This window comes from Anolis sagrei, chromosome 3, assembly GCF_037176765.1.
Source record: "Anolis sagrei isolate rAnoSag1 chromosome 3, rAnoSag1.mat, whole genome shotgun sequence".
Taxonomy (NCBI): domain Eukaryota; kingdom Metazoa; phylum Chordata; class Lepidosauria; order Squamata; family Dactyloidae; genus Anolis; species Anolis sagrei.
The window spans coordinates 237,182,965-237,204,580 of record NC_090023.1 but is presented as its reverse complement, the minus strand read 5'-3'; the positions used below and the strand labels follow the sequence as shown (position 1 = coordinate 237,204,580).

Sequence of the window (21,616 nt, the reverse complement as noted above, 5' to 3'; positions counted from 1 at the left end):
ATCACATTTCTAGTGATTGTATCTGCAGTGTGATTTTTGTTTACATAATGTAAATTTGAATTTTATTGAATTTTTGTAAAACCATTTCTAGCTATTTTCCTCTTCTAAACCTGGCTTTTCAAAGGAGGCACAGTATAAATAAAGTACTGTAATACAGTACAATATTTTGGAGATAAGAAATCTATTTTGACAGATTATATCTATACAGAACATACAGGGTTTATGCATGCTCATTTCAATATAACACATACAGTCTTTATGAATCATCCATTCATATTACAGAAGGTACTCTCCTATTCCCTGTACACACGCTGAATTTCTCCCAGTGGTGACCTCCCCCAAATTACCACAAGCTATACCACCAAGATCCTGCTGCTGGTGAAGAGGGCTGCTCTTTTATGTCCTATTATCAAGTACAATCCAGCTCCCAGTAGCCTGACAAACAGCACACAGGGGCAAGGCGAGGTTGAAGCCTCCCTCTTCCCAAAGAACTCTCATAATAATATTATATTAGCACACATATTAGGGAACAAGAGGTAGTCTTGGTTAGAGTAGAGCAGGCTGTCCTGGACGAGGAACACAAAGGGGATGTCTCTGAAGAGGAGCTCAAGTACCAAATACAGGAGGAAAGCATCTGGAGGGTTTGGACAGAAAGGGTCAAGGATCATTCTGGAGTCTGAGGTACAGAATCAATTAAAAGTTCTCCCCATTATCAGGGACGACAAAGAACGTGTGGTGCCATCTTGAAACATGATCATAATTTGGCCTTAGGGAATTCCAGGCCACACTTTTCCTTAGCGTCATGCATTGCTTTAAACTTTACTGTGGATTTCTTTGCCTGTTAGACAAAGCTGGAAATCTCTTTTTATGCAAGTGCATAAATGTATTCTATTTCTTATAGCAGGGACCAATTGAAAGAGAAATAAATAACCTGGCATTTGCTTTTATGAGTGCAATTCTACCCAAAAGAGGTAAATTTACATTTCCCTATTTTTCTAAGTTTCTTTCCATTTTTTCCAGAGTTTTTCATAGTTGTTTTGAAATCATAAGCAGTTGTTATTCATAATTATAACTCCCAAAAATTTAAACCCTTTTTTTTCCATTTCAGAATTGGAAAGTGCAGGGAATTCATTGCCTTTGGCTGAGGTGATACTTTAGTCAACAAATTTGTTTTGCCGCAATTTCCTTTAAACCTGGAGAATGTTCCAAATGTGTTTTTTTTTTCAGGGAAGCCAGTGGGTTTTGTGTTATTATCACAAGATCATCTGGATAAACTCCCAGCTTGTACAGTTCTTTTTTTTAACCTGCTCCCATACAATCTCTCCTAATATCTCTCAGCAGGGTTGCAAACATCAAAATAAAAAGTGAAAGTGAGACAGGTCATTTTTATCTGCTGTCCTTTTGGATTTTAATCTATCTTGTTGCACTGGCAACTACTTAAATCAGGGCCCTTTGAACTGAGTAGATAACCTTTATTGCCTGAATAATATTTTCACCAAAGTCCATTCTCTATACATAGTCTTTGTGGCAGTTTTCTTTAGCCTTTCCTGTCTCAACCTATAGGAAAGCCACTTCCCATGTTTGCTTTCAGATTCACTAATCTTTTGTTTAAAGTATAAGTTCTGCATTCTGTTCTTGGATTGTAAACAATAAATACTGTTGTGGAGTGACTTAATATGTTGGTTCACACATCTGGTAGACTGCAATAAACACAACTAGAATGTTTATTATCTGCTTAGCCAGGATCTGATTTGTCAGCAATGTTTACAACTAACAGTTTGTGGAGACCTGTGCTCAAAATGTTTGAAGAATAATAATGGCATTGTGTTCACACTTTTTAGGTCTTTGCCTTAAGTTATGGGCAGCTCTACAAAACCCTTGAGACATCAGATATGCAGAACCGTTATGCTACACAGAAAACTGGAATGAGGTGAGGCAGGGAGGTTGCACGTTGGCACACAGTTCTATTGCTAATGTCATTATGTAGGTTGAGACAGAGTCCTATCACTATTATCACAATGTAGCTTGGCCAGAGTCATAACACTAATTATTAAGGGCAAAAGGTGAATACTTGTCCTAACAATATCAGCAAATAGATGGCAACTGTGTGCTCTATCTCGGTTCCAAGAGATTCAGGAAATAGTTATTTATTATACTTGTACACAGGTTACAGGGGAAAGAGTTACTTATTACATCTGTAACACCTTTCTACCCAGGAGCGAACAGTAATGTGCATTCCCTCCTCATTTTATCTTTCTAAACACCTATTGGATAGATTACGATGAATACTGGCTGTTGGATCTAGTGAGCATTATCAGTGAATGAGAGATTTGAACCAGATTGCCCCAATTATAACCCAACAAACTACCCAAGAAACCACACTACTGAACAAACAAGGAAGAACTCAAATCTGTTGATTAGTCTCAGCTTGTTTTTTTAACCTACCCGAGTATGACAAATAAATGACACTTAAAGACTAAAGATTGGTTGTTTCAAAACAGTTTTATGAATGTTTTACCATGCTCTTTCATGAATGAACATAATGTAACAATGTTCTAGGAATGAATAAGTGGTGTCTCACTACCCTCCAAACATCACCAAATCAAACAGGATAAAAGTTACACATCTGATTATGTGTACCATAGTCTACAGCTAACAACATGGTATATTTATTAGTCTTTCAGATGGTTCAATATTTTGTGTGTCTGTTTCTGCTGTAAAAGACTAACATGGCTGCCCAACTAGAAATTCAGAAAAAATATACTACCACAGGATAAAGAAAAGAATAATTTACAAACAAGAGAAAGTTTAAATAAGCAGTCAGTTGAAAGTGACTCAGCCAACTTAGCAAGCGGATCCTCTAGCTCACGTTTAAATGACATGAGCCTGCAAAATTTAGGACAGCTGTCCTGTGACTAGATCTCTAATAGATGCAAAAGGTATACATTATTCTACATTTGTGACATTATTACCTGACTTCTCTCACCTGCACTACATTGCCAGAAAGCACCATATCTGGATGCCAGTTTCTTTATAAAATTGTGCTCAGTTTGTAGCTCCTTAGCTGTTGAAAATTCTGGCTCTGTGAGCCAGCGAAGCTTGCAAGAATAATCAGTTCAAGCCTTGCCAAAGCAGGACGAGACCATACAAGCTAATTCTAAAGATTAGCACAGCAGATCAGGATACATTGGTGTTTACTCTGGTATTTAGTTTCTCGTTAGCAAAATCTAAAGTAGAATTATCAGGAGAAAATGTGTACTGTCACTGCTAATACTCACTGTGCCAGTTCTGAAAAAGATGTGCATTCTTTTTATCATTTTTAAAGAAATACTGCCATGCGTAATTCATGAGATATAGGTTACTTTCACAACTAAAAATAGAAGTCCATGTCCTTGGATACAAAGGATAATTTGCCCGCCTGCCGCAGGAGTTAGGGGAAGCTAGCCAGGAGCATAAAAGTCAAATACACAGCATGGTGAAGTTTCTTTTTTGAACTGCAACTCTCAGAATATCTCAATTTGTAGGGCCTCATTTGTGGAATTATATTTCGGGTCCGAATAAAGACAGCTTCCATGCATGACCCTCCTGCATTTTCCCAGGGTTTTCTCCCCCAGGTTTTTCTTTACCATAGAAAACTCTGCGGATGAAGAAAAGATGCACTAACATCACTAACTGGACTGCTCCAGACACAGACTTCACACCAATAAAAAAAATATTCCTTAGATCAGTGGTTCTCAACCCAGAGGTTGGGACCCCTGGCGGGGATGGCGAGGGGGTATCAGAGGGGTCGCCGAAGACCACCAGAAAACACAGTATTTTCTGTTGGTCATGGGGGTTTTTGTGTGGGACGTTTGACCTAATTCTATTGTTAGTAGGGTCCTAAATGCTCTTTGATTGTAGGTGAACTATAAATCCCAGCAACTACAACTCCCAAATGGCAAGGTCTATTTTCCCCAAACTCCACCAGTATTCACATTTGGACATATTGAGTATCCGTGCCAAGTTTAGTCCAGATCCAACATTGTTTGAGTCCACAGTGCTCTCTGGGTGTAGGTGAACTACAATTCCAAAACTCAAGGTCAATGCCCACCAAGCCCTTCCAGTATTGGTCATGGGAGTTCTGTGTGCCAATATTGGTTCAATTCTATCGTTGGTGGAGTTCAGAATGCTCTTTGATTCTAGGTGAACTATAAATCCCAGCAACTACAATTCTCAAATGACAAAATCAATCCCTGCCCGCCAACCCAACCAGTATTCCAATTTGGGTATATCGGGTATTTGTGCCAAATTTAGTCCAGTGAATGAAAATACATCCTGCACATCATTTATTTACATGCCGATTCATAACAGTAGCAAAATTACAGTTATGAAGTAGCAACCAAAAATAATGTTATGGTTGGGGTCACCACAACATGAAGAACTGTATTAAGGGGTTGTGGCATCAGGAAAGGTGAGAACCACTGCCTTAGATGGTAACCATGTATTTGGAGACAAACTGATATTTTATCTATGTATTTACTTCTGTTTTTTGGCAGTTCAGGTGGACACAATTTTACCTTTTAAGAAAAGTTTCAAGATTTAAGTAATGTAAAAATATCCTGTGCCATTGGCCTGCTATTGTAATTTTCCACATACACATATTCATTTTAAGTTGCTTCTGTAGAGCGATAGCCATTTTAAGAGTTTAGTCACATTATTATTTCAGCAGATCAAATGCAGATTAATAGAAAGTTTATCACATTTGTCCCAGGATTTATATGCATGAAAGGAAAAGCCATCACAGAATAGATTACTATTCTCTCCCAGCTTCAAGCGATGGGCCTCAAGTATTCATCCATAAAACAGCTACCCAAATTCATCAACAGTATCAGTTTCACCGTTTGCATGACTGAAAAGGATCTTAGCACACATGTTCTTTGTATTACATTCTGCTTCAGTAAGAAAAAATACAGTAGGGGGGAAAAGCTTGAGGCTGAGGAACAGGGAGCGATAAGATAAAGTTTTCTCTGAGTTACTACTGAGCAAAGCTAGGCATCAATGTTTTCAGCTTGCCTACATACAGGCAGTCTCCGAATTACAAACATCTGACTTATAAGCGAGTCATAGTTAAGAATAGGGGTGAGACAACAGGAAGTGAGAGAAACCAATCCCTCGGAAGGGAAATTCACTCCTGGAAGAGTCATCATGGGGAAATGGTGTCTCCATTGAAGCTTTATCACCAATCCTTGTTTCTACAACAAGCCACTTTTTTCAAAATCCAATTTTCACAGGGACAGAAAGTGAGATGAAATCTTCTGAACACGGGCACAGACAGCAAAACAAACACTAAAGGGATGTTAACCCTTCCCTATGCTATCCAAAGCTTTTTGTAAAAAGCATTTGACTGGAATTATACTTTAAAAATGTGCCTGTGCTTACTTACATACAAATTTAACTTAAGAACAAACCTACAGAACCTATCTTGTTCATAAATTGGAGGTTGCCTGTATTTATATTCCAAGAGTTCTGTTTTCAGTTACTTAATGCTTTGCTGGACTGCGTGTCTTTCTGACATAGATCTCCCCAGAGAATTTTATTGTATTATTTTAGCTAGAAAACCATCCTCAGCTTTTATTTATATGGATATTTGCAGGCACTATTTCCACCTAAAAGTTTTCGAAATGGCCTAAAGAATAAAAAAAAGTTTTAAAATAAAACAACCCCATAACAATTGGAACAAATACACTTAAAAACAGCAACAAAATTGTTTAGCCATAACAGCAAACTAGAAGGAGCCAGAAAAAATAAATAATTCAGTGCCTCACCTGATGATCCTAACAGGAAGTCAAGTTTATAAAGCTTTAAAGTCTCCCATTTTCATCTAAAAACTCATTTGAGACCTTGAGTCCCTTCCTGGGTAGAGAAAGGCGGGGTAGAAACGCCATAAATAAATAAATAAAATTCTTATTCTTATCCCTTCCCTCTTACTTTTCAGGCTGAAGAGTTCTAGAGTCTGCCCTTCAATTTAGGACTATTTCCATTGCGATTTCTGTACAATCTGAAAAAGCAGTTATATAATCTGAGGAATTATATAGTTTCCTTACCCGCCAGTTTTTCTCTTCCTTTGATGGCTCAGAAAAATTGTGCAGAAAGAAACATTTCAGCTCACCTGAAGCCACATCTATTTCCAAACCTAGACTTAAATATTGCACTTATTTCAGCTAAAGAAAGAATAGGTGCCTTGGGGCCATTCAGCTATTGATAGTTGGATTTTATGAGAATTTAACAACATTTAAATCCTTTAAAGTATGTAGTCCCTTTAAATAGCTGTACTTAAATCCCAACAAAGGATGCAGCAGAAAGCTAGACTTGGGGAAGAAACCTAAGGTAGGTATAAATACTATTTGTGAGGCATTCTACTGCAGTGATTCCCAACCTGTGGCCTGTGGACCACCAGTGGTCCACAAGAACGAAAATACGGTCCACAGCCTTACATTACTACACCGTTGCCTCAAAACCACATGGCAATGAGAGTGACTGGTCTTGCGAAACCCTCTTATCGTACCAAGGCAAGGGGGATGTTAGGAGAGGCTGACTACCTACAAAAGATTACAACTACCACATCAGCTTTAGATTATTAAATATGGTTTTCTATGGGCAAGCAGACCAAGCGTGATCCCTGGGGAAGGCAATGGCAAACCACTCCAGTATCCTTGCCAAGAAAACTAAATGGACCAGTACAACCAGAGATATGTCGGTATGCCATTGGAAGATGGGACTCCCAGGTCGGAAGATGGCCAAAATGCTACTGGGGAGGAACAGAGGATAAGTTCAACTAGCCCCAGATGTGATGACGCAGCTAGCTCAAAGCCGAAAGGAAGGCTAGCGGCCGACGGTACTGGAGGCGAACGACGAATCCGATGTTCTAAAGATCAACACACCATAGGAACCTGGAATGTAAGATCTATGAGCCAGGGCAAATTGGATGTTGTTATTGGTGAGATGTCAAGACTAAAGATAGACATTCTGGGGGTCAGCGAACTAAAATGGACTGGAATGGGCCACTTCACATCAGATGACCACCAGATCTACTACTGCGGACAAGAGGAACATCGAAGAAATGGAGTAGCCTTCATAATTAATAAGAAATTCGCTAAAGCGGTGCTTGGATACAACCCAAAAAATGACAGAATGATCTCAATTCGAGTGCAAGGAAAGCCTTTCAACATCACAGGGATCCAAATATACGCCCCAACCACAGCTGCTGAAGAAGCAGAAGTAGATCAGTTCTATGAGGATCTGCAGGACCTACTGGATAATACACCAAAAAGAGACATTATTTTCATTACAGGAGACTGGAATGCCAAGGTGGGAAGTCAAATGACAACTGGGATCACAGGCAAGCATGGTCTGGGAGAACAAAATGAAGCGGGACGCAGGCTGATAGAATTTTGCCAGGAAAACTCGCTGTGTATAACGAATACTCTCTTCCAACAACCTAAAAGACGGCTTTATACATGGACCTCACCAGATGGTCAACACCGAAATCAGATTGACTACATCCTTTGCAGCCAAAGGTGGCGGACATCCATCCAGTCGGTGAAAACAAGACCTGGGGCTGACTGTAGCTCAGATCACGAACTTCTTATTGCCCAATTTAGAATAAAACTAAAGAGATCAGGGAAAATACACAGACCAGTTAGATATGATCTCACTAACATTCCTAGCGAATATACAGTGGAAGTGAAGAACAGATTTGAAGGACTAGATTTAGTAAACAGAGTCCCAGAAGAACTGTGGACAGAAGTCCGCGACATTGTTCAGGAGGCGGCAACAAAGTACGTTCCAAAGAAAAAGAAAACCAAGAAGGCAAAATGGTTGTCTGCTGAGACACTGGAAGTAGCCCAAGAAAGGAGGAAAGCAAAAGGAAACAGGGATAAGGGGAGATATGCCCAGTTAAATGCGCAATTCCAGAGGTTAGCCAGAAGAGACAAGGAACTATTTTTAAACAAGCAATGCATGGAAGTGGAAGAAGACAACAGAATAGGAAGGACAAGAGACCTCTTCCAGAAAATTAGAAACATTGGAGGTAAATTTCAGGCAAAAATTGGTATGATAAGAAACAAAGATGGCAGGGACCTAACAGAAGCTGAAGAGATCAAGAGAAGGTGGCGAGACTATACAGAAGATCTGTATAGGAAGGATAACAATATCGAGGATAGCTTTGACGGTGTGGTGAATGAATTAGAACCAGACATCCTGAGGAGTGAGGTTGAATGGGCCTTAAGAAGCATTGCTAACAACAAGGCAGCAGGAGATGATGGGATCCCAGCTGAACTGTTTAAAATCTTAAAAGATGATGCTGTCAAGGTGATGCATGCCATTTGCCAGCAAATATGGAAAACACAAGAATGGCCATCAGACTGGAAAAAATCAACTTATATCCCCATACCAAAAAAGGGAAATGCGAAGGACTGCTCCAACTTCCGTACAGTGGCCCTTATTTCTCATGCCAGTAAGGTAATGCTCAAGATCCTGCAAGGAAGACTCCAGCAATACATGGAGCGAGAGTTGCCAGATGTTCAAGCTGGGTTTAGAAAAGGCAGAGGAACGAGAGACCAGATTGCCAATATCCGCTGGATAATGGAGAAAGGCAGGGAGTTTCAGAAAAACATCTACTTCTGCTTCATTGACTATTCTAAAGCCTTTGACTGTGTGGATCATAATAAATTGTGGCAAGTTCTTGGTGGGATGGGCATACCAAGCCACCTTGTCTCTCTCCTGAGGAATCTGTACAAGGACCAAGTAGCAACAGTCAGAACTGACCACGGAACAACAGACTGGTTCAAGATTGGGAAAGGCGTACGGCAAGGCTGCATACTCTCACCCAACCTTTTTAACTTGTATGCAGAACACATCATGCGATGTGCGGGGCTGGATGAATGCAAAGCTGGGGTGAAAATTGCTGGAAGAAACATTAACAACCTCAGATATGCAGATGACACCACTCTGATGGCCGAAAGCGAGGAGGAGCTGAGGAGCCTTCTAATCAAGGTGAAAGAAGAAAGCGCAAAAGCCGGGTTGCAGCTAAACGTCAAAAAAACCAAGATTATGGCAACAAGAATGATTGACAACTGGAAAATAGAGGGAGAAATTGTGGAGGCCGTGACAGACTTTGTATTTCTAGGTGCAAAGATTACTGCAGATGCAGACTGTGGCCAGGAAATCAGGAGACGCTTACTTCTTGGGAGGAGAGCAATGTCCAGTCTCGATAAAATAGTGAAGAGTAGAGACATCAGACTGGCAACAAAGATCCGCCTAGTCAAAGCCATGGTATTCCCTGTAGTCACCTACGGATGTGAGAGCTGGACCTTAGGGAAGGCTGAGCGAAGGAAGATCGATGCTTTTGAGCTGTGGTGTTGGAGGAAAGTGCTGAGAGTGCCTTGGACTGCGAGAAGATCCAACCAGTCCATCCTCCAGGAAATAAAGCCCAACTGCTCACTGGAGGGAAAGATACTAGAGACAAAGTTGAAGTACTTTGGCCACATCATGAGGAGACAGGAAAGCCTAGAGAAGACAATTATGCTGGGGAAAGTGGAAGGCAAAAGGAAGAGGGGCCGACCAAGGGCAAGATGGATGGATGGCATCCTTGAAGTGACTGGACTGACCTTGAGGGAGCTGGGGGTGGTAACGGCCGACAGGGAGCTCTGGCGTAGGCTGGTCCATGAGGTCACGAAGAGTCGGAGACGACTGAACGAATGAACAACAACAACAAATGGGCAAGCAGATGATGACTACTGGATGACATATGTCCTGTATCAGAAACTTGAGCTGATGTGATCCATCCAATGCAATTTTCTGAATCAGCACCCCAAATAACCATACTGAATCTAAAGTTGACCAAAAACAGATGCGTAACCCTTCTGGTACTAATGTTGGAGAGTGGTCTCTGGTCAAGTGGTCCTTTGTCAAAAAAGGTTGAGAACCACTGTTGTATTGGAAGGTGCTATTTTGAATGCTTCCTCACTTTTTTTAAGACACATGATGAGGGGGGGGGGGGAACAAGACATAGAAAGTAAAGTGATAGTACAGCCCACTCCATGCCCAGCTAGTTCTCCACTTTCGATTTCCTAGCCAGGGATCTTTCCAAAATACCATCCAGTATCTCCAGTTGATACCTTCTGGCATAAGATTGCATTTGCACCTGGTCATTTCATGTTGTTCCTAGACCAGGATCAAGACAGAGTCTCAACAATACCTTCTTAACCTTTTCTCCCCTTGAGTTCTTTCCTATTTTACTTTCTCTTTCTACCTGTGGGATGTGTATGAGACATTAAACAGAAGACAGATGGTAAGTTGTAAGCAAATACAGTACACTGCACTGTTAATATAGTTCAACACTGAGCAGTAGCACTCCTGAATGCAGATATAAAGTTGCCTGATTAAATTTTGCTGTTCCCTACATACATAAAATTAGTATGTGAGGGACTAGACTGAGCCCTGTGAGATTCCACTTGCAGTTAAGAACACCCCATCTCAGTGAAAATCAAGCTTTCATTTCCAATTAACATAAAGCAATCAAAACTCACTTAAAGAAACCGTGGATCAATCAGCTATTTTAAAGACATTTCCGAAACTAGTAACATAATAATTGGTATGACATCATAAATATTTCAGTTTAAGACAAATCTTACACTCAAATGCAGAAATAAAATAATATTGTGTCATATTTGCCCACAAACATCCAAAATAGTGTAAAAACTGGTATTAATACAGTGGAATATAGCCTTCTGTTACCCTGCTAATTCCTGGCACAACTCTACATGGTTCAAAAGATTATTAGCTTAGATGACTAATATACAACACTTCAACCAAGACAGGATTTTCCGTCATGGAAAGGTTTTTTTTTTAACTTTCCTCCTACAGTATTGATGTCCCTTCCTTAGGTCTAAAAGACAATGTAACCAAAATGGCAATATATTAAATTAATGTATCTTCTCAATTGGAAGGAATAAAGGATTTTTTTAAAGGAGTCCCAAATGAGTTTAAACACTGTTTAGTTAAAATGTTTATGTTTATGCTTTGGTGTTGACTACTAAGTAGGCAATTATGATATGTCTTGGGTCCTTCCAAAGGCCAGACTACCAAAAATGTTCCACCAAAAGGTAGGAAAGGAAAAGAAAAGCCAGAAGTCTACAAAGGGTGTTGCAACACATTTTTAAAAATGGGTTCCTCACTCCTTGAATCTTTCAGAAGGGGCAACTCTGTTTGACCAGGGAAATTCTGGAGATTCTTCCTGCCTTGGGGTAGAAGCCTGTCCTGTTGATTTTAATGGAATTCATTTCCACTATGAGTATGTTCAGGATAGGAATCCCCCCCCCCCTTGTTTAAAAATATGGTAATTTTTAAACATGACCCATATTTAGATATGTTGCCAACCTAAACCTGATATTATATGCAAATATGAATTTAATATTTCTATTTTTTACTATGGAAATAGCCACGATAGGAATGGGTCATGATCAGGACTTCCTTTTCAATGAAAAATTACTCACATAGAACCTACATTGGTATTTTCCCAAGATGGAAATGTTATTATAAAGATACCAATAGCTTTGGTGTTTGAGATTTTCACTAGAACCAAAGCACAGGGTCCCTTCCTATGAGCCTAAACATTCAAAGTTTGTTATTTGAAATGAAAAAATCAGGCAGGTTATTTGCGTATGTACATTTGATCCCACATTTGGTTTGGCCAACACATAAATGGGGCCAAGCAGCTCAGTAGCTCAAGGGGGATCAACTGAGGCCCCTTCTACACTAGCATATAATCCAGATTATCAAATCAGATCATCCACATTATCTGCTTTGAACTGGATTATATGAGTCTACACTGTTTTATAATCTAGTTCAAAGCAGATAATCTGGATTTTATATGGCAATGTAGAAGGAGCCTGAGCCAGCACTGTGTTCCTGGGCTCTTCCAAACTGAAAAAAGTGAGAGATCCCACAATAAGTTTTGCCTGTTTTCACCTCTGTACTTTCTCCATCCACGCCTTTTTGGGGAGGGGGAGGGGGGTTGCAGTGATTACTTGGATACACACTATCCAAATCTCTTTGCAAATTGAATCATAAGTTTGCTGAGGTGGTCCTGTGTTTTGAAAGCCCACATTTCTCTTTTCTGAATATTCAGAATGACAATGATATTGTTGTACTCCAGAGCAGGATCACCTCTGACGTTGAACACCACACCAGCTTGGTAAAATCAGCAAGCAGTTTATTGAAGAATATATGTAGCCAAAGCAGTAAAAAGTAATCATCAGTAAAAGTTCATATTCCAATTTAGTCCATCAACTACAATGGAAAACACGAACAAAAAGTCAAGAGAATTCCATGAAACTAGGCACTTGAAACCATGAGCAACACAGGAAGCTATTCCCATAAGCAAAACATGAGCTTGGCAAACCTTGGTACATGAAACTCAGAGCAAAGGAAACATAAACTTGGCGTTATTCCAACATTGCCTCAACTGAGGCAATTGTCTCCCACGAATCATTATAAACCCTTCCCTGACTCCAAAACTGCCAGGAACACATTCTTTTTTAGTTATGGTTTGTTATCTTCTGTTGAATTCAAGCTGACTGACTTAATTGCTGCCCAAACTGCCTCTGTTTGCTGAAACTTCTTTTTCTGTTCAAAATCTCACTCTCATTGTTAACTCCTGCACCTGGTAAATCAAAATCACTTTCATTCTCAGACAGCTGCTCAGGAAACATTGGTGAAAGGCCTTTCCCAAGCATGTGACCTTGAGAATCCTCCTGCAGTAGCTCAGGCCTCTCTTCAGAGCTCAATTAAGGCCCAAGAAACCCCTCACCCCCAAGTTTGTAGTGTACACTTTTCCTAGAACGGTGAGCTTAGATCTGCAACAGGCTCATTACTCAAACTGTGTCCATCTGTATCACAGCTTGGGAATATGACTCTTTTGGACTATAACATCATGCTGGATGTTTTCCAAACTCTGATTGGTATAGATTTTTATTGTTAAAAACTAAGAGCAAATAAAAGCAAAATTGATGTTATTTGTGCTCGCTTTCATATACCACACATTGGCCTCTAGATTTGTGAGACAATTAGAAGTCTGACTTGGTCCACAGACTTCCATTATTAATTGGCACATGGCCTAATTAATATGTTGGCTTCTTCCCAGTATTTCCATTTATTTGTGGGTGAAATCTCCCATATTACAAACTGTAGATTAAGATTTCCTGGGGGGGGGGATCATCCTAGAAAATTTCTATCATCAGGAATAGCAGGTGAATCCAGTGTAGTGGATCTGTGGATCTATTGCTGGTGTTATGAGTATTATACAAGAGCCACCCAAGCAGTGGGTCCTATTTCCAAAGACCACTGGCTATGAGAGATCTTCTATACAACCCAGAATAGGTAGCGGAGATGCAATAGTAAAACAGAATGGATGCATTGCCCTCATGGCCACAGATACACCAGATAGGTCAGCTGCTTCTGTCTAAAACTGAACTACTTAAACAACAACAAAACCAGAACAAATCAAATCCTCATATCTATACTCCTGTCACAAAACCAAATCAGAACAGGAAAGCCTTTGCTCATGTAAGCATGCATGTATGTATCTATCACATTCTATCACATATACCAACCCAATCTACTCTTGCGCTTTGCTACTCGACTGCTGCTTATGCATACGCCGTGTGGAACATATCTCACCATGCTAAAACAGTAGATGTGGCTCTTAATGAGATATGCTGCATTATCACGAGATGTCTGCGCCTTACACCACTGAAGAAATTACACTGTTTAGCCAGTATTGCACCACCTGACATCCGCTGGGAAGTAGCAGCCAATAGTGAAAGGACCAAGGCAGTGACATCTCTGGCCCATTCCCTGTTGGGATATCAGCCAGCACGCCAACAACCTAAATCAAGAAATAGTTTCTAATACCTACAGAGACACTCACTGGAACACCTCAACAAGCGAGAGTCCAAAAGTGGCAGGCTAAAACCCAGAACCTCAATCAATGGCTGATACCAAATGAGAGACTCCCTCCTGGACACACAGAATACTGGGCAACTTGGAAGGGGCTGAACAGACTGTGCTCTGGCACCAGGAGATGCAGAGCCAACCTTAAGAAACGGGGCCACAAAGTGGAGTCCAGAACATATGAGTGTGGAGAATAGCAAACCACAGACCACCATGCACAATGGAGGACCACCTTATAGCAACATCAGAGACACTCCAAGTGGCCAGCTAATGGTCAAAGGACATTTAATATAATGCCAAGTTTTTAAACTTTATGTTTTTAAATTACGTTACAACTGTACCCTTGGTTCACTGCTGATACAATAAATAAAAATAGCAGAAATTGGCAAGCTAGACCCACAAATGCAAGAATACATGTAATTACATTTACAAGCTATGAGGCACATCTGGGACATTTACAGGGCAAACATTTACATATGGTTCAGATCACATCTGTCTCTTCTGGGTGGGCAAAAAGAGCAGCTCTCTCTCAAATGATTTCTAGATCTATCACCATATGATTCAAAATATGGGAAAGACAACAAGGAATGGGATAAATATAAATACCTCAGGAAAATAAGCTGTAGAAAAAAATGTCTGAACAAGGTTAGTTACTTTGGGTATTAGTTTGTCTGCCACATTTAAACTTGCATGCATGTGAACTGGACCCCTTTTCAAGAGATGGTATGCAGAATATTTTTGCATTCATAAAGTAAAATAATAAAGTTGCTAACAACTAACCACACGTTCCTGACAATTCATAACTAGAATAATTCTGAGGAGTGCAGCATTCCATGCTTCTCTTATCGCTGAATGTTGCACAATTTGCTGTAATGTGGGAGACTCTACAAATGATGCTGTGCTACGGTCCCCTGTTAGCAGAGACAAGGAGAGCCGTAGAAACAGTACACGCAGACCTCTTGGGGATGCAAAACCTCATGTTACTCTCTCTTGACCTACTTTGCAAAACAACAGTAGTGGCATTGATAGGCCGTGGTCAAAAAACTGCCATAGGCGGGGTGCACAAAGAGATCATGGCAGAAAAAGAGAAGAACGAGATACAAAAGAAGCGTGCGTGTCTCTGTGTTGGGAGAGAGAACATCTGTGGCTTATAATGGAGCTTGAAGCTTCCAACAAGAAACCATATCTATAAATGTACGGCTATTAGGAAAATTGCAGGCTAACATTTCTAAACAGTGTGATTTTGATGAAGAATACATTTGGCAGCAAAATTAAAGGATCTCCGAAGCTATGATAAAGCAGCCTGCGATAAATAGGGGGAAATGTTAATGACAGGAAAGGGTGCGTAAAATCAATCCAGAAAAGGTTTGTACTTACAAAGAGAAATTAGACACTGAGTACAAATAAAAATCTGAATTTAATAGGAGTGAGTCAAAATTGGGACTGAAAAAATTAAAAGGATTGAATTAGTCAGCTGTTCACATAATTGCACATATGTTCCCTTATCTGAAACATCCTCAATGTAGAATATGTGTGTGTTTTTTTCTGGCTGAAAAGCCTTCAACTTCTACTATATTCTTAGCCTAGAAAGTATTTGAACTTCTCCAACTAATTACTTCATTGCAGAAATTACATAAGAGCGCTGTCTGCAATTATTACTCAGGAAGGGGGGGGGGGGATTGCACTGTCCCAGTCACTGAATATTTTGAACTGAATATTTAAGACCAGTTTATGGGATACCAAGAATTGAATATGAACCAGAATACAATAGAATTCTGTCCCAATTCTGTTTCAAATTATAGGGTTTAGACTGGGACAAGGCAAATGCTCTGACCATATGCAGAGTGCATTTATGACCAAGGTGGCTGATGAAGCAATCCAAGCAGAAGCATGTGATGCAAGAAGAGGGTCAGAATCCTTTGCAGCATCAGACAGATTACACTGTGTAACATGTTTTTTGTTCTTGGGCTTTAAATGTCATTTCCTAATTGGTTCTATTGAAGAAACGTGTAAAAAGTCGATAAAACTGCAAAAAAATTGTTTTCGTGGGACATCCTAGAGCACATGTTGCTATAGTTTTTCAATGAAGTCTCAGCCAATTTAATATACATGGGTGGGTCAAAAAGGTTTTACCTCCTGTGTCATAAAAACATTATGAATGAACATATGACAGCAGAAGTTTATTTGTTTATTTATTTATTTACAACATTTCTACCCCACCTTTCTTACCCTGGAGGGGACTCAAGGTGGTTTTACACACAGGCAACGATTTGATGCCTTAAAACACAACTTAAATAAATATTAAAATAGAATTTAAAAGTACATTAAAAACAATTAAGACATTTAAAAACAATACATTCAGAGTTAACCACATAATCCACAAGCGTAATCCAAGCTGTTCCAATGGTGATTGCACATTGTTCCAAGTCTACCTATTGTACAAGTTCTCTAAAGTCTTGGTCACAAAGCCATGTTTCCACTCTCTTGCGGAAGGTCAGGAGGGAGAGGGTTGATCTAATATCCCTAGGGAGGGAGCTCCACAGCCGAGGGGCCACCACTGAGAAGGCCCTGTCTCTCATCTCCGTCAATCGTGCCATCAGTTGTTACAGATCATAGCCTGAACTGTCCTCTATGCAAAACAACTGTTCAACATGGTCACCATCTTTTTGTACACATTTGTGCTATTGTTTAAACCAGGCATCAAAACAATTTTGGGAAAAAAAATCAGGGTTTTGCTTCATAATCCATGATTTCAAAGCTGTTTTAATGTCATTCAAGTCATTAAATCTGAAATCACATAGGTTGTCCTTCAGAGGTCCAAACAGGTAAATGTCAGAAGGGCCCAAATCATAAATATTCTTCAAGCGATTATGGATTTCCTTAGGTGCACAACCTTATTTTTTTGCCAGAAATTCAATTACGACTCTTTCTTTTAGCTTCCGATTCATGGTTCTAATCGGTCAATCAGAAAAAAGAAAAGACTATTTCAGTAGAGTAAGGTTACCTCTATCATATCATGCATAGATAGTCCAGCAGCTGAGAAAGAAATAAAAGTTAGAGCAATGGAGGCATTACTTTTTGACCCACCCTCATAGTTTGTGGCAGCACAAAAATGAAGTACTGTATCTGAAGTGTGTAACAACTACTTTTGTAGCAAGTACTGCACAATTAAACAGGAAATAACACTTTCAAACCAGGAACAGATTTTTTTCCAGATTTTGTTAACAGTGTTTTTGCCAACTCTTGGATCACGTGGTGCAACAATCACTCAGATCTGGAACAATCTCTCAGTTTTACTTTCTTTCACATTCAGATGTTTTTAACGGAAACTCCTTTTAAAAAATAAAAAAGGGTGAAATCTCAACCATCAGCATTAACTAGATTTAGTAATGTATTACCGGTATAGAATCACCATGTACTGTAGCTGTTAAAGACGAGGAAACTCTTTGGGGTGAAAGCAATGCTTATTCAACACCAAACCCATGACTGGATATGTAGGGATTCAAAACCACAACTTTAAAGCACTCTAGTTAGATTTGCAAAGATGTGAATTTCACTTTCTCGTTCATTTAATTTTTAAAAACTCCCCAGTTCTTTCTATAAAATTTATGAAGAAAGTATTTTTCAAGCACCTAATGCTCTCATGTTCTCATTCATTTCTACTTACGGCAGCATAATGACTTCAGCCTGCTCTGAGTGCTTTTGCTTCATAACTAAATAAACTTTGCCAGTTCACCTGAAACTAAGTGTTTCCTCATGAGATGCATTTATATCCAAATGGGTGTGAACCAGAGGCATTTCTTTTAGAACTAAACACTGCCTTTTCTCTAGTCACTGGGTTTCAAAGACCACAAACAATGGAATGTTTGTTTTTTCACTCACCTGACTCTTGGGGTAAAGACATATTCATGACCTTTCCCTTGCTATTATACCTTGTCACCTTTTGAAGCCCCAATCCCGGGCCACAAACTTCTAGACCAGTGTTTTTCAACCTTGGGGTTGGGACCCTGGGGGGCAGTCATGACGGGTTCCAGAGGGGTTGCCAAAGACCATCAGAAAACACAGTATTTTCTGATGGTCATGGGGTTCTGTGTGGGAAGTTAGGCCCAATTCTATCGTCGATGGGATTCAGAATGCTCTTTGGTTGTAGGTGAACTATAAACCCCACCAACTACAACTCCCAAATGTCAAGGTCTATTTTCCCCAAACTTCACCAGTGGTCACAATTGGACATATTGAGTATTTGTGCCAAGTTTGGTCAGATCCATCATTGTTTGAGTTCACAGCGCTCTTTGATTGTAGGTGAACTACAATTTCAAAACTCAAGGTCAATGCCCACCAAACTCTTCCAGTATTTTCTGTTGGTCATGGGAGTTCTGTGTGCCAAGTTTGGTTCAATTCAATCGTTGGTGGAGTTCAGAATGCTCTTTGATTGTAGATGAACTATAAATCCCAGCAACTACAACTCCCAAATGACAAAATCAATCTCCCCCCAACTCCACCAGAATTCAAATTTGGGCATATCGGGTATTTGTGCCAAATTTGGTCCAATGAAAGAAAATACATTCTGTGTATCATATATTTACATGACAATTCATAACAGTAGCAAAATTACAGTTATGAAGTAGCAATCAAAATAATTTTATGGTTGGGGGTCACCACAACATGAGGAACTGTATTAAGGAGTTGTGGCATTAGGAAGGTTGAGAACCACTGATTAATTATCCCACTCTACCTCAGGAAATTATATATAATTCTCTACCAGGTTTTTTGTTTTAAAAAATCGCAACATTTCACAATAGTTTACAGAGAATCTGGCCCAAAGCTCAACCATGGAATTTTCTGGCTCAGAGACAATTTGCCAGTCATTCTGATCAGCACTGCTTAGTTCACCTTAAGTAATATCTCCACTACTTCAACTTTTATGCTATGCACACTTCTGTGCATGTCTTTTAAGTCACTTGCGGACTTATGGCAACCCCTTGAATTTCATAGGTTCACTTAGGCAAGAAATATTTGGAGTTGGTTTTGCCAGTTCCAACCTCTGCAATATAGTCTACAGCAGGGCTTCTCACACTTTTCAATTCGGGACCCCCTTTGGTCCAAGAAATCTGTATGTGACCCTGGATATATAGTTATATAAAACAGGTATAAAAATCAAACATTTACTAAATAACAAATCAGCATCTGCAAGGCTAGCTAAACAAGATGATTTTCCTTTTTATGAAGTATAGTTAAAGCATTGATGCAAAGTTCACTGTAAATCCTGTACAGCGTATTCAGGTAAATGATTAAAATAGCCCCTAGGTGATGTTCAGAAAAACTTCTCAGGACCCCAACATTGAACTAACATTGATCCCATTTGGGGTTGGGACCCATAGTTTAAGAAGCAGTGCCCTAAATCACCTGGTATTCATTGACAGTCCTCTTTCCAATTATTACAACCAGGGCCGACCTTAGCTTTCAAGATCAGGTGAGATTTGATGCCTTCAGGATACCTGGAAATAAATCCCATTTCACTCAGCAGGGCTTATTCATGTACAACATTGGTTCCCAACCTGTGGTCCGTGGACCACCAGTGGTCCCCAAGAACTAAAATATGGTCCTGAGCCTCACTGCTACTACACTGTTGCAATTAGTGCAACTGGTCTTGCGAAACCCTCTTATAGTGCCAAGGCAACAGGGATGATGGGAGGGAAGAGGCTAACAACCCATGAAAGGTGTGACAAAAAACCTCCTGACTGCTGCTTCTCCTCCTTCTCCCTCCCCGAGAGGAGCGTTCCATATGGCGCCTGGAAACAGAGGTGCCTTGGTGTCTTAGTTTTTAGGCCAGTTCCTGGGGTTATTCGGGGTGCTAATTCAGAAAATTGCATTGGATATATCACATCAGCTCTGGTTTATTAAATATGGTATTCTGTGGCTGAGCAGCTGGCAACTACTGGGTGGCATATGTTCTGTGACAGAAACTAGAGCTGATGTGGTCTATCTAATGCAATTTTCTGAATCAGCACCACAGATAATCAAACCAAATCTAAAGTTGACCAAAAATTGATTTGATCTAAAAAAAGGTTGGGTGTCACTGATGTAAAAGGATGCCACAGTATGCAAATGTTCATAATTTTCTATTAGAAGTCCTTATCGATTTCCTTCCTATACACAGCTACCCTTCTCAAGGTCATCTGGGAGGAGTAATGATGGTGGAAGTAGTTTAAATCTGCAGGGTAAATATACTCTTAGAATTAACTGACATTCATATCAGAAACCGATGATGAGTCAGAATAGAACATTCAAAGTAAACCCTGCCCTCCTGATGAATATAGATATATAATTATTATAGACATTCCTCAGTATATAAAAAGGTAGTTACATTAATTTAGAAAAACTGATTTTGTCAGTGCAACAGATTTATATTCTCAAGACTGTTGGCAGATAAGAATAAAGCTATATCAGGATTAATACTAAGGAGAAAAGACTCCTCCATCTAAACCACAATAACTCATTTAAGGTTATACATTATTTATTCCTGAGACATTATGTAACTGCCAACTCTTCTTCTTAAGTTGCTGAAGTGCATCACGTCTGTTCTGTTCAGGAACATGTACATAGCCACAATAAATCATACATACGGAAATGCCAGAAAAGTGTGCAGTAGGAAGCAGACATATTATTTTGAAGGTTTGCTGCTATTTACAGGAAAGGTCACTGTGGGTCAAAAACGGTTTAATGAACCAATGTTTAAACAATATAATGAATACTTATATAACTCCAAGAGGCACTACTCACACAAAAAGCATGCAGTACATTGAGAGTAGATGTCTGTTTTTTCAAATGTTTACTGTAAATATATTGCCTTCGATCATAAGTTGACTGAAGGAAAGTTTCCTGTTCCTTCCACTGTTTTCAGCCTCCCCCAGAAGCTTCCATGAGGGTTTGTAGCATTTACTGTCAATCCCAGCTTAATTTCCCAGGGCCACTAACATTGTTATTATTATATGTATTTATAACATAATAATATTATTATTATTTAGATATTATTAATATGTATGCATATTTATGGAGCTCCCAGTGGTGCAGCGGGTTAAACCACTGAAATTGCTAACCAAAAGGTTGGTGGTTTAAATCCAGGGAGCAGAGTGAGCTCCCGCTGCTAGCCCCAGCTTCTGCCAACCTAGCAGTTTGAAAACATGCAAAAGTGAGTAGATCAATTGGTACCACTTAGGCGGGAAGGTAACGGTGTTTCATGCAGTCATGCTGGCCCATATGATCTTGGAGGTGTCTATGGATAACGCCAGATCTTTGGCTTAGAAATGGAAATGAGCACTCTCCCCCAGAGACAGACACGACTAGACTTAATGTCAAAGGGAAACCTTTACTTTTACCTTATATATATTTATACCCCAATTTTTCTCTGCCAAAGGAGACACAAAGCAGCTAACACTAAATACCATAGCAATGTGTGAACTAAAACCTAACACATATAAATATAGAAAAATTAAAAATACACCATTAAAACCAATAAAACAATGCTTCTATTTGAGTCTGAAGACCCAAACAAGGTGTGAGAAGTCTGTAGCACTTGACATGTATCCGCCAGGCTATAATCCTATTACGCACAACCATTGAA

General features: G+C 39.7%; 1 protein-coding gene across 4 annotated transcripts in view; it reads right to left on the bottom strand.

The window, feature by feature from the left end:
* The window catches only part of PLS1 (plastin 1), a 72,071-nt gene that overhangs the window by 42,036 nt on the left and 8,419 nt on the right, over positions 1 to 21,616 (bottom strand). The window contains exon 1 of one of the 4 annotated variants that reach the window (XM_060767786.2): positions 17,660 to 17,681. The exons of 2 other annotated variants lie outside the window; for them this stretch is intronic. The gene's annotated coding sequence lies outside the window, so the exon portion shown is untranslated. Of the gene's footprint in view, positions 1 to 2,986; positions 3,116 to 17,659; positions 17,682 to 21,616 lie in introns of those variants that run through there. One more of the 4 variants, XM_060767785.2, reaches the window with a different exon arrangement.